The sequence below is a fragment of the Caloenas nicobarica genome, chromosome 3 (assembly GCF_036013445.1).
Source record: "Caloenas nicobarica isolate bCalNic1 chromosome 3, bCalNic1.hap1, whole genome shotgun sequence".
In the NCBI taxonomy this organism is placed as follows: domain Eukaryota; kingdom Metazoa; phylum Chordata; class Aves; order Columbiformes; family Columbidae; genus Caloenas; species Caloenas nicobarica.
In genome coordinates this window covers 5,940,829-5,955,005 of record NC_088247.1, presented here as the reverse complement: position 1 = coordinate 5,955,005, position 14,177 = coordinate 5,940,829, and positions in this window count along the sequence as shown.

Sequence of the window (14,177 nt, the reverse complement as noted above, 5' to 3'; positions counted from 1 at the left end):
CACGTTCTGCTGGATTTCTGCATCAGGAATCAGCACAAGGGATGCACTCATTAAAATAAATCCTACTTTGGCAGTGCCAGAGTGTTCTTACCTTGATCTCCTCCCAACCTGCCAACCTTAGTGCATCAGAACTGCAAGAAGTAATAGCAGAAACACAATTAAGAAACTCAAACGCCCTCTTTTAAATAAGGCAACATCTGCCATGGGTGTTCACAAAGATAAAGAGTTAACTTTTAATAAACAAACGGTTTCTGAATCTAATAAAGCGCAGCTGAAGTGCGGTGGCTGATCTTCAGCCTTTAACTAGATCTGGAAGAAGAGAAGGTGCAAGATACCCCAAGCCATAGCGGCATTCAGATAGTCAAGAGTCAATAAAGCAAGCTGGCTCATACCAGTCCTGTTTAGCTCTCATTTCCATAAGTATGTAATTAATCTGCAAAATAAATTAAAAAAAAAAAAAAGTATTTCATTTCTTGTACTGACATGATTTCTTCAGATCTGCAAATGAAACGGCAGCAACTGTGTGTCAAGCCTAGGTGAAAACAAATCTGAAACATCGCTGCAGAAGGAGAAAGGCGGCTTTTATAGCAGCAAGGCTCCAGTCGAGCTTCTGTCCCTCAGCTCTCTTGCTCAGATCACTGTGTATCTGCTGCACATCGGTGCCAAATTTTGTTGTTGCTTCAAGTAAGTTATTTCAGTAAACTAGGCATGATCTGTCTAGTGTTGTCCGTGTCACCTTGCCGTTACTTTACTGTTAAAATAATTTTATATTCCTCTGTTTTGGAATGTTATCAATATTGTGCTAGTCTTAAGTTTTTGCTGTTCAGCAAAATTTGATGTAGACAGAACAGAAATATATTGAAGCAAGTATTAAGGGGTGCTTTTAGTACCCGGGAAAGGGTGTCTTTGAAAGTCAGCTTCTTCATGGAAGGTGCTGCTCTTATTCATCCTCTCTGGGATGGTGGCAAAATTGCTACATGGCTTCTGTAGGGCTTGAACTTGTTCAACTAACAGTTGAGGCCAACCTTGAGGTCTCCCTCAAACTCATATGCATCCCACCTGTGAAAATTAGAGATTTACTGTGAAAATTAGACACAAGCCCAAGAGGAAAAACATGACAGGTTCTTCCACTGGAAGATCAAAACCAGCAATGCTGAATATTCTAAGGTAAGACAAAATAAAATAACCTTGGCCTGACTGGACTCAGCTATGTCTCATTTGAGGAATATATTTTTTTCCTATTTGACAATTACTTCTTGAGTATTTCCACACTTTGGTGATCACAACTTTGTTCTCATATGTTTGGCAGTGAAACAGTTAAAAATAGTTATTTCTCATATGCCATCAGGTTTCAGAGTCCATACAGTGGTAAACAGCTCTCTGTCTTTCTGCAGCTGTTGTTTTTGACTAGTGGGTTAAGAACCTTTCACATTTTATGGGCAAATGTATTTTGGAGCAGAGTCTGAGTCGGTTACTTTTATTCACGGTACCAAAATAGGTGTTGCCATCTAAACTAGTCTACATTGCTCTGCTGATGTGTCTGAAAGAGAGTGTATGAATATTGTCCCTGCAACAAAATCATCAAAGAAATGGCCAAAGCTCCATCCTCATGTGGGTTAATGGGAGCAGTATGAAGATTATTCCACCAGGACTCCGTAGTTTAAATATCTGTTAGTCTCTATGCTCAAAACCTCGTTAAGCCTCTTTGGACAGGTGTCTATGGAGCCTCATGTCTGTGAATGGAGCTTATGTAGGGAATTAATGTTGCGTTGGGATCAAATGTACGCTGCTGTCAAACTAAATGAGAAAAAAGGAGAAGCTTGGCTATGGACTGTGATAGGAGGTGTGGCCATGCTTGTGAGTTACAGTCTTCCCAATGTTATGGTAGTGAAAATAAAAATTTGGGATAAGCAGCCAAACTTTCGAATTTTTGGCCAAAGTCCAAACCTTCCCAGCTTTTGCCACAGCTAGGTTTTATGTGTGTTTTTTACAGTGTTGAGGTTGGGCTGGTAGGTGATACTCAATTCATTTTTATTTTGTCGAGGCTCGTTTTATTTGCATTTCGGTATGTATTTGTGGTGCGCAGTCTGAAGGGATTTTTGCATCTTAGGTTGTTTCTTTGGTGGTCCTAACGGCCCGGCAAAATTAATGCAGCACTTAAAGAGACTGTTATTAAAACTTTATTCATAGGTGAGCTGGAGAGGCATAGAAAATGTATTTATATGCATATATATTAAATAAATATGAATACATATATATTCATATTTTTTCAGGAAGACTGAATACCAAAAAACAGCTTGCTTTTACAAATCCAAAAGCAAACTTGACCCCATTTTGATACCTCTCTGCAGTGAAAGTAGATTTATCCTTGTAAAGATAAAGATTTTTCATTTGTGAAACTAATTTGATTACAACCTTTTGTTTCTGTCTATATTACTCATTTTTTCTCTTGCACAAAGTTTTGTGTCACACTGTGGAGCCTCATTAAATTGTAGAAAAATCATCTCTGACCTCCCGTATGAAAAAGGCAAGTGTGGGGTTTTTTATTGTTGGTTTGTTGGGGGTTTTTTAAGTCCAATAGACTATTGTTTGAGAGGGCAAAATCTTAAAGGTCTGGGAATAAGTCCCCAGTTTGTGTGTTGAGGGCAACAACTGGTATTTTTATAGTGCTTGAATGCTGAAGTTGTCAGCACTGGACACTTGCAGAGATACCTCATTGCTCCCTTAAAATGTGTCTGAAATTTCCTTATATTTTATAATACATGAGTTGTGCTGTTGGCTGCCATTTCTTTCTTTCAAACTCCCAAAGGTAAGTGGATTGTGCCCTCTGGGGGCTCTCTACTGCTTAAACTTTCAGGGTGGTGTATTTTTTCTTCTTCCTTTTATTTCTTTCTCTCTTTCTTTCTTTAGCGTAAAATATCACATTGATTTTTCCCCCCTCCCTGTGTCTTATGAAAGATGAAATTTATGGCCTTTTTACGTCAGGAAGTCTAGCTTTTCCTGACGTTTTATTGCTTTGAATATTTGAAACATTTCAATCCCAGACAATAAATATTACATGATTATTGTTTTCATATGGATAGCCTATTTCCCCCTGTTTTTCCTATCCAACTTTTTACTAGCAAGTGACACCCCAAAATTTATGGATACTAAAAACATTACTATTAAACTTTGCTGGGAAGGTCAGAGATTGTCCCTCAACTTGCATGCAATATAGAGGAGAAAACGTTAAAATAATATTATCTCTTTTGAATCCTGTAGTGATACAAACATATCAGAAAAGAAGGTATCAGTTTTTTCTTTCAAAAAAGTGCACATATTATAGGTCAAGCCTTGCTTCCACTAAATTAAGTGATAGCTCTTGAGGCTTAGGTGGGAAGAGTGATGAAGCCCGAGTATTTCCCACAACAGCAACTGGAACGTGGAGGTTCAGAGCTTAGGAGTTTCCTTGGCATTGGTTGGATGGGTCATACCGTTTCGTAACTCAAAAGTGTAGATTTTCTGCTCACCCAGCTTAGTAACTTGCTGGTCTCATGGTAGAAAGAATTCCATGTCAAGTGAGAACCATGAAATCCAATCTAAGGTTAGACTTAACACTTTCTGTTTGGGAGAAGGCAGCTGGATTCTTGCTGTATGTACGGAGCACCAGGTCTGCAGTACAAGCCATGGCAACCAAGTCTTTCTTGTCCCAGCTTTCATTTGACAGCAGATAAAGCAATATGTGGAATCTGGTCAAGTACCTAAAGTTACAGGAATATAAGAGGCACAAGTTCTGCCCAGAAGCACTAGATGGTCTAATTTTTGTATAATGACAGTTTGGATAAGCAGTAATGGTTTTAAACTAAAGGAGAGGAGATTCAGGCCAGACATGAGGAAGAAATTTTTTACAGTGAGGGCGGTGAGAGCCTGTCCCAGGTTGCCCAGAGGGGTGGTGGATGCCCCATCCCTGGAGACATCCCAGGCCAGGCTGGACGGGGCTCTGAGCAACCTGAGCTGGTGCAGATGTCCCTGCTCATGGCAGGGGTGGCACTGGGGGAGCTTTGAAGGTCCCTTCCAACCCAAACTGTTCTATGATTCTATAATTCAGGACCCTGCTGCCTGTGCCCCATTAACTGTCGTGTTATCAATGACTTCATATTGGTCTTGATTGCAGACCTAGGTCCTAGAGAACCAATAAATCGCCCTCTTTCCATCAGTTCCTGATTGAAAGGTTCACCAAATTCAGTGACTGTCTATGTAACTATAAAGACAGTAAACCTAATGTGTTTCAGGGGGAGGCAAGCTATCAAATTGGGGAGACAGTAAATGTAGGTATGGATCTTTAGAAGTTTGTTTTCAGAGATGCATCAGAGCACTCTCAGGATGGGTAAAAGTTTGCTATGGGGATAAGAAAACAGGCAAAACCTGTCAAAGTTTTCAACTACAGCAAAACCCATGACCTGGCCGTGCTTTCTCTCCTTGGCTTGTGCAGGCAGAGGGAACCAGAGTCTGAATCCATTCAGAAAGAAACACTAGTATGTTTAAAGTCTTTTTTAAGGGTTGTTGTGTCTTTAGACTCTGCCTCATCCTCTTTTGGGAATGTTGAAAATAGCATTCAGTTCTGTGCTGCCTTTGTCTGTCCCTTTCCGTGTGGTAAACATGGACTTTTCCCTCCCTGATTCTGACAGACTTTCAGCCAGCTCAGCTTTTCCTGTTTACTTCCCTGTCGAAGGTGTCATGGGTGATATCACTCCCAGTCTAGAAATAAGAGTTTTGCTGCCTTTTCTAGCTGCCTGCCGCTCCATTTGGTGTTATACTGATTTTGCCTCCTGTCAGATTTGGCACATCTACAGATTCATTTATTTATTTTTTAAGGAAAACATATACTTTTTTTTCTCCCTTACCAACACGTGCCGAAGTTGAAGGCACTGAAATGGGTTTCTGGAGACCTGGGCTCCCGTCCAGACCTTACAGTGCCTCAGTTCATTATAGCTGCATCACGAGAATGAATTTGTGGACCCAGTCTTTTAAAAATAGTAATGATAATAATGATAATGAGAAACTCATAGGCCCCAAACTTCAAACCAAAAGATGACAGTATGAACGCTGCAAAATGTCTGTGACTGAAAAACTGACCATGACAGCTTTGCAAAAACTGTTTTCTTCTTCTTGCACAGATGGGGAGGAATGCAGCAGGGCAGCTGCTTCATCAAGCGCTGTGTTTGTTTCTTCTGATCTGGAAACCCCAAATATTTTGGTGCCTCAGGAAGACGCTGACTCCTGACAAGGGCAGTTACTGGCTCAGAGTTTCTTCTGTGATTGGGACACAATTCTTAAATTCTACACAACAGAAAGCAAAAAAATTAAAATGTGATCTCATGTAAACCCTCCATGGTTATCAAAACAGGCTCTGATTTAATCTCTCCAAATCTGTGATTTGTTGCTGAACAATAAAGGTAAGGTAATATTTGAGTTTTAATGTAATATTTGAGTTTTCTTGACTGATGATATTTGTAAATCTACAACCTCCTCACAAAAGCACCAGCTTTATGGCTGAAATCAGAATTCCTGGTTTTCATTTAAGAAAGGAAGATACTGGTTTCAGAGCACCTCTTGGACCTGTGCATAATCAATTTACTGAGGTCTGAGTGATGCCATTGGCAGCTTGGAAGAACACGTCTCAAAGGAAGAAAGTAATCAATTTTTGTCAGTGAGGTATTAGCAAACACCTGCTTCTCCTTGAACCCTACTCAGAATTACTCTTGTGATGCAGATCTGAGGGCTGGAACAGCTCTGCTGGGAGGACAGGCTGAGAGAGTTGGGGTTGTTCAGCCTGGAGAAGAGAAGGCTCCGGGGAGACCTTATTGTGGCCTTTCAGTGCTTAAAAGGGGGTGAGAAGAATGATGGGGACAGACTTTTTAGCAGAGCCTGTTGTGATAAGATAAGGGGTGATGGTTTTAAACTAAAGGAGGGGTGATTCAGGCCAGGAAGAAATTTTTTACACTGAGGGTGGTGAGAGCCTGTCCCAGGTTTCCCAGAGAGGTGGTGGATGAACCATCCCTGGAGACATCCCAGGCCAGGCCGGACGGGGCTCTGAGCAACCTGAGCTGGTGCAGATGTCCCTGCTCATGGCAGGGCGGGCACTGGGTGAGCTTTGAAGGTCCCTTCCAACCCAAACTATTCTAGGATTCTATGATCTAAGTACATGGTATCTTGCCACCGTCAGTGCATTTGCAAGGACCAGAAACATAGCGTGCTCCTAAGAGAAGCATCTGTCACCCATCCAGCATGAAGCTGGCTTGATAATTCGTATAATTAGAGCAGACTCTTAAAGGAAGACTGTTATGTAGGAATGTTTTCCTGAGTTGAAGTCCACATGATCAGGAAAGAGGTAAAATAAAAAAACAGAAAAGCCCATGGACATTTAGGAAGGCAAAGAAGTTAATGGTCTGTTGTGTGATACTGAAGGTCAATCAGCTGCGGTGTTGGAGAGGGGTGATCTACAACCATCGGTGAGTCTTGCTAGCTGGAGCTAATCCCCTTACCCTTGGGTCCCTCACCATTTTATTGCTGCTCTGCAACAGGATGTGCAACTGCTATGCATTAATACATTATTACAGATTGGCTAGTGTAAACTCCAGGTGTTGAGAACATGATTTATTCTATTAGTATAAAAAGGTGTTTTCTATGGCCATATGAAAAATTACACTAACTGCTGGGTTTGCCACTGCGCTGTGTGTGGCACATGCCAATTTAAACCTGTCATTTCCTCTAATTTAAGGATATGTCCTCAGAAGATCATTAATTTGGGGTGGAGCTGGCAATCATAGTGCAGCTGTGGCCTATTAACCCCCACCTGGCTGTTAATCCCTGCAAAGCCCCTTCCCCAAAGTTGTCTGCTGCTACCATATAGTCACAGAAGCGAAGACCAAATAAATTACATTTTTGTGTGTATTTTGTATTTAGATCTATTTTACATTGCATTTTTACTTTAGAGTGAATTGTACCTATTATGTGATGTCTGAACCCAGTCACTTTTAGTGCTGTATTTGTAGTGAATTCACTATTTAGTGGATGACACAACTCCAAAGATCTATATAAGAGCCCACAATGTTTACTCCGTGTTCCCCTGGGCTTATCCCAAAGCAGCAGGTGTTCCTGCAAGCACCAGCCCTGAGCCCTGCTGGGATGAGCTGTTATGGGCTCATATTTACCCTAATTACACTTCCCTCTGCTAGTGCAAGATTCAGGAGTCCCGAGCAGCTGGAGATTCAGTCTCTGCTTGGTTTTCCAGTACTTTACTCCTTGTGTCCACATGGCTTAGATACAAATTCTTGCTCCAGAGCTATTCTGAAATGACCTTCAGGAAAGCACAGTGAGGGAAAGCAGAGTCTCACCTAGAAAAGCCCCAGTCTTGCCTGCCATAACATGAGCTCAGTTTTTTTAGGCATCCTGAGAGTGGGTTATCTTTGCACGCTGCACTGAGCTACCAGCAGCCTGCAGCCAAGTGATAAGGATGCACAAAGCCTGGCCAGAAGCGCATCAAGATTCAGGACATCATTCAAACACACACAGCCTATAGCAGAGTTGCTAAGCAGGGTCCATTATACCTACTATAGCTATTTTTCCTGGCAGAAGTTTATCCAGACACTGTTTAAAGACCCCCCAAGAATGCAGATTTCACAATCTCGAATCTAGTGATGTTTCTGATCCTCATAAATTGTTTTCCTATCTGGTTTTAATTTTCCTTTGCAGCAATGTAAAGAGATTTCTTGTCCTACCAGTGAGGATAGATTATACCAATGCACTTTGTAACAGCCTTTTCTGTTCTCAAAGGCAGTTATATCCCACCAAGGCTCTCTCTTTTGGCTAATAAATGTAACTCGATCAATCTGTCCTCCCAGGTTGCATTTTCTGGATTTCCAGTACCACTTTCTGTTTTGACAATGAGCCATTGATAACTGCTCTCTGGGTGCACATATCTACAGCCTTGTCCCCACTCCGTAGCAGTTTTATCTGGACCTGTGTTTCCGTCACCTGATTAGGAAAGTGAACATGAGACAGTGTCAGAAGCCTGCAAGTGCCAGTGATGAATCTATTGCTTTTTCTATCGCCATGAGGCTTATTACCTGTCGCAGAGATACCACGACAAGAGTTCAAATGGCCACCAAAAGCCTACACTTTGCATACTCAAGAGCAGGCAGAGGATTAATGAAAAGAGTGGATTATTCAACCTGTTGGTGAACCGGGCGACAGAAGGATTGAGGTACCGGAGTCCCGGTGAGGAGCACCCTGACAGGCATCAAAAGCAAGACATGGACTGTGTCCTCCAAAATCCTGTGCTCTCACCGTCTAATGTCTTCACAGTGATACCGGTGGCCCTGTGACAGGTCAGTGAATGCTGATGGGCAGCAGTTGCAACGTCTGCGCCTCTAATTTGCAGCGTGAATGACTTCTTGTCATCATGCTGATAATCAGGTGTTTTCCCTTGACTTCGCTCAGCAGGTGAACTGAAATGAATATCCTTTACAGTGAAGTTAAATTCATTTCTGGCTATTATTTAATGGCTTTTTAATTTTATCTGGGTTTTCCGGCTTCGAGGGTGTTTTTACCTCGTACATAGAGAGAGCCAGAATGCTCTCATCCGTGTGATCCTCCTACTGATCTGGATAAAAGAGCTTCATCAGTTTAATTTCCAGGTTGTATTTTCCTGCATCCTGCCATGAAATAAAAGGAGCTTCATCCCTCAGGGAATGCACAGGAATGGGACTCATGGCCCCTGGACTTCCCTTCCAGCTCTCCCTCTAACTTCATCAGTGTCACCATCACCTTTGCACGCCTCAGTGACCCCATCTGAAAAAATAATAATATCTTACTCGGCTCATCCCTAGCTCTCAAGGCAGCTTTCAGAGGCAAAAGAAATCGCCATCCCAGTTTTATAGATGGAGAAACTGAGGCCCAGCAAAGGGAAATGACTACTGTTAGCTTCCCACAAGGCACCGTGCCCATAGCCTGGCGACTCCATGCTCAAGGGCTTGTCCACTAGACCAGACAAGTGGTGGAGGAGAAATAAATATTCCTCCTGATGACTGTGGTCTCTGTGGTCAGGGCTGAGGGTCGAAATGATCGCACAAGACCTGCACACAGAAACCACAGAATCCCCCACAGCTCCACTGCACTTTATTAAAAGTCACTGCTTCTGTGAAAAATGGGTTTTATAAGAGTTAGGTGCCTTAATTATAAAGTCATGTGTGTTTGAATGACTTCTTCGCTGCTAAGCATTTGTGACAGGCTACAAATGTGAAAAGTATTACCAAGCCTATTTTTAACGTGGCTTTGGAGAGGCCGTAGTTGTGGAAAACCAAATCCTATAGGATCCTAATGAGAAAGCCCAGTGATTCTTTAAATATGGTTAGTGTTGTCTGAGTTTAGCAGTGATGCCAATGTTATTTGAAAGATACTCCAAATAGGAGGAAGGAGAGATAGAATACTGCTCTCTTTCAGTTAAAATATAAAGAATAAGGTGATGAAGATGGACAAAAAGATGATGTAACCTATGGATAAAAGTTTTCTTGTGGGTTAGGTTTAGTATTGGTGGGCCCCATTACGAGAATTTCCTCTGATGAAATATATAACTCTGTATCAGCCCTAACCCTGTGATTCTTCCATCATCCTTGACTTCTTATGGGATTATGGAGACCTTTATCTTGGTATAAGGTCTTCAAAAAGTACTACTTCATCCCTGGAGAAATCTTTTTAGTGCTAAGTGACAGTGCAAAATTTGCACCTTATTTTTAGTCCAATATGTTGATCTTCATTTCTCTGCCATTTACTCAAGTCAGTTTTGAGTGATAAATGAGTTATCTCCTCCTACCCCAGTATCATAAATATTCTACTCATATAACCCGTAATCATGTTTCTTCTGAACTGGTTCTTAAATAAATAAAATACTATATTTCTCTAGTCCGAGGCAAACTTTACAGACTTCATTTAATTGGCAGAAATCTGTGAACTCTTCTAATTTCATCAGCGTTTTTTTTTAAAAAAATGTAATCAGCAGAACTGGATGTAGCTTTCCAAAAGCAGTCTCACTCATGATGGGCAATGGTGAAATCCCTTCCTTAGTGGTACTAGTGTTGGTGTAGTCAAGGGTTGGTTTGCATAGACCGTGGCCATCACTTGGCCTTGAGAGTCTCATTGGCTTTGTGGGTAGTGGTCAGCAATGGCTGGGCTCATCCTCGGAGACCACCAGATGCAGTACAACCACATCAATGCCATTAACCTCTCAGTCTGCCAAACAGCACAGTCACACCTAAATTGCCTGTTGGAAATGGGCTCTGGACCAGACCAGTTCCCAAATTGTTATTTGCGATGTACACCACACGTATGTTTCTATGTATGTTGTTCATTCCTAGGTGTATGTAGTTACATTCATGAAGACAGCATACCTATGTGCCCAGGTATAAGGTGAAAAGGTAGGTATACACATATATGCATGAACATAGACATGAATATATATATGCAACGTGCACAAAACAGCATGCTTTTTTTTAATATTAGTAAAATGTAATACATCTGAGCTGCAGAAGATAAGCAGACATGTTGCTGTATAGTCTCTTTGCTGTTCTTCTTCACCAGAAAAGTTTTAGTCACTGAAGCATCTACGAGGAAGAAAACACATGAAAACTTGGGTTGTCAATACTGTGATTTCGGGCTTTTTTTTTTTTAAGGGGCATAACCAGGACACCATACGGACTTCACTGCTAGATAAACTAGGTTTGCTTCTAGCAGAGCCAGCTAGGATTTAAGATCTGCTATTTTTTAAGAAAAATATAGTTAATTTAATTTGGTTTGACATTGACACTAATATTATAAGTAATGCTGAGGTCCAGAGGTGCCCTTCTGCACAGGATGGGTTTTCCCTCAATCTTTGCTTAACAATCAAGCTGAAATCTCTTGTAGGATTGTTATTCCAAAAGAGTGTATAATATCTGGAATAGAGATGCCTTCAGATCATTTATTCCCTTCTGATTCATCCAGACACTAAAAGCCCTTCCTTTGCTCCAAAGTGGATTGGCAGTGGGAGGGATGTGGACTGTGAATCAAAGAAAGGCAACATCCTGCTTCACTGCTATTTTTTTTCCCCACTTAGCAAAAATAGGTGAGTTTTCATACCTGGTGTATTTCTTGTATGACCTCACAATTAAACTTTTTTTACTGCTTACAGATTGCCATGTTTGTACTGCTGTGAGGAGCAGCAATGCATTCATAGAGGTCTAAAAATATACATTCTTCGTGCAACATCTCTTCGTCTTTCATTTTTTAATCGTAAAAATCTTTATTAAAGCTCCAAACTAAAAGCACATTATTTAAAAATTTTAAAGATCAAGGTCAGATCTGATGGTCATCAGATCCTGCACACTATAGTAGAAAAAATAAGTGGCTTGTTTTCAAGGTTTTTTCCTGAAAGTGCATTTGAAAAGAACTTTTTCTCTTTGTAATGCAGGCTGAGGCTGAAGTATATCATCCCTTGAAACAACCTTTGGTACCAAGCTGTTTAAGGCACTACCTGCAATCAGACAAAGCAAAAATACAAGGTTAGAACTTCATCTTATATATTAAATCTTTAGTTAATTTCCAGTGAGACCCTCTGTCTTTCCACTTTACAGTTTTGCATTGCATTCATAAATGTCTTTCACAATGCCAATGGCAAATTTATCAGAACAACTTCTAGTCTGCAATGAGCTCCAGTGCCTCCACCACTAAAACTGCAAAGGAGCTTTTCGCAGAATCAGTCAACTCTCTGCTAAGTTCACACTTGTAGGCATGGCATACGTAGGCTTATCCAGTGACGTTTTTGTAAAAAAACCAAAACCAACCAACAACAAACAAAAAAACCCAAAAACGAACAAAGAAAAAATACTGAAACATCTTGGAAGTGTCAAAATTTGAGTTAAAAATAATAATCAATAATGGTGTGGTAATGGTAACAGACTGTAAAGGTACATTGAAGGATATAAAACACTCATGCTGTGGCTATAAATCTAGGGAGGGTAAGTGACCTAATGAGTGAAAATTTGTGCCTAATCTATCCTGCTCGCCCTGCCTGTATGGTTTGAACTTGCAATCTGCAGTGCTAAAAAGGATCATTGCTACTATTTAAGCTAAAGGAATAGTTTTCATGCTAGATCTTTCCTAGTTTGTGGACAAGCCACTGAGGCACATCTGCACCTTCCTAGACACTCTTTAAACTGTCACTATTCAGAATATCCCTGTCACTGGTAAGACAAGTCCCACCTTGGCTCAAGCCCTGGTTTTTTGCTGGTCCTACGTGGGAGCAGAAAACAGGAGGTATTTAAACCTTACTGACCTGTTGTTTTCACCTGACTTGTTGTTTCCACCTATACATTTTGCTTGACACAAATACATGAAACAGTTTTCTCATTGACATATTGAAATGAACTTACTTGGTGATTAAACCAAGCCTATAGTCATGAGGTTCTGACATGGTAAGATCTAGCATTGAGGACTGGGTAATTTTTACTGTTTTCTTTCATGGCAAATGTTGGACACAGTTTTTCACTGTGATCACACTTGTCTGAATCAGGAATCTGAGTCATGAGTTTGTCTGACATCTTTGCCGTGCCAAAATCTGTGGTCCGTGCAGAGATCTAAGGGCTCAGGGAGATTAAATACTTGAGAGGATGTAATTGCAAATAATAGGGAAATTTGGAAAAGTAGATGGGGGATCATGGTTTTTCTGATGAATGACTTCCCTGGAATTTTTTTAAAACCTAATAGAAACTCCTTTCCAGCCAAAACTGCAGATGAGATGGAAAAAAACTGCAATGTGAAGGTGAAGCACCGGCCATAATAGATATTGACTGACTTAGAAACTGAGCCTGTGATTATAAGGTTGTGTTGTGGGAATCAGATTCCAGCCGATGGTTGTGGCTCTTCACTGAAGGTATCAGTCCCTAGAGTGACAAATTTGAGAGACTGACCTGGAAACCTTAAATCTGGCTCCCTCCTCCCTGCTGCAGGCTGTAAAGCTGGCAGCAAGGAGACACAACTGCCTTTCATACAGTGTTCCCTATATACAAACCGAGCACAGGAGAAAATTACTGTGCAAAAAAAAAAAAAAAAGATGACGTAAAAAAATAATTTGGCAAAATAATTTAAAGTGCATTTCAGAGAATGTGTCTGGCTGCAGAAACCAGCAAGGGTTTGGCAGCTCTCATACGGTTATTTACACCTCCTTACCAATTTGCCTGCCACAGTCTGCATCTCTTCTGAGTTTAATAATTGAACTCCTTCGGTATGTCCCTACTATATCTTTTCATCAACTAAGATAATAATAACACACAGAGACTTTTTTCAGAGGAGGGTATCTAGTCAGTCTTATGAGGAGCAGCTGAGGGACCTGGGGCTGTTCAGCCTGGAGAACAGGAGCTGAGGGGAGACCTGATCGCTGTCTGCAACTGCCTGAAAGGAGGTTGGAGCGTGGAGGGGGTTGGTCTCTTCTCCCAAGTAACAAGTGTCAGGACAAGAGGAGATGGCCTCAAGTTGTTCCAGGGGAGGTTTAGATTGGGTATTATGAAAAATTTATTCCTGGAAAGGGTTGTCAGGCATTGGAACGGGCTGCCCAGGGAAGTGGTGGAGTTGCCATCCCTGGAAGGGTTTAAAAGGCGTTTAGATGAGGTTCCTATGGACGTGGTTTGGTGGTGGACTTGGCAGTGTTAGGTTAATAGTCGATGATCTTAATGCTCTTTTCCAGCCTAAACGATTCTATGATTCTATGATCTGCAGTCCCACATTTTTTACAACAGGTACTGTGACAGGGCACAGCCCTAGATAAACACGAGAGGAGCTCATAGTGCTACACAGGCAAGTCAAATGAAGAGTGGGAAGCGAACAGGAGACAAATTGGCTGGTTTCAGGCAGGCAGGTCATGGGTACCAGGTTGAGATGGGCACAGAGTCATGTTTCCTGACTCATTGTGTTGTGCGCTCTCATGTCTTCAGTGATGTAATACTTCCTGAAAATATTTTCATATGTTTTGCATGATTTGCTCTCTGGTAAAGAATCGCCTAATTCTATGATCCCATGAGGGTTTGGAGCTTTTATGTTTTTAATGACTTCTAGTGAGATTAATTTCCTCAGTTTCATATCAAACAGAATCAACTATTATTGGCATA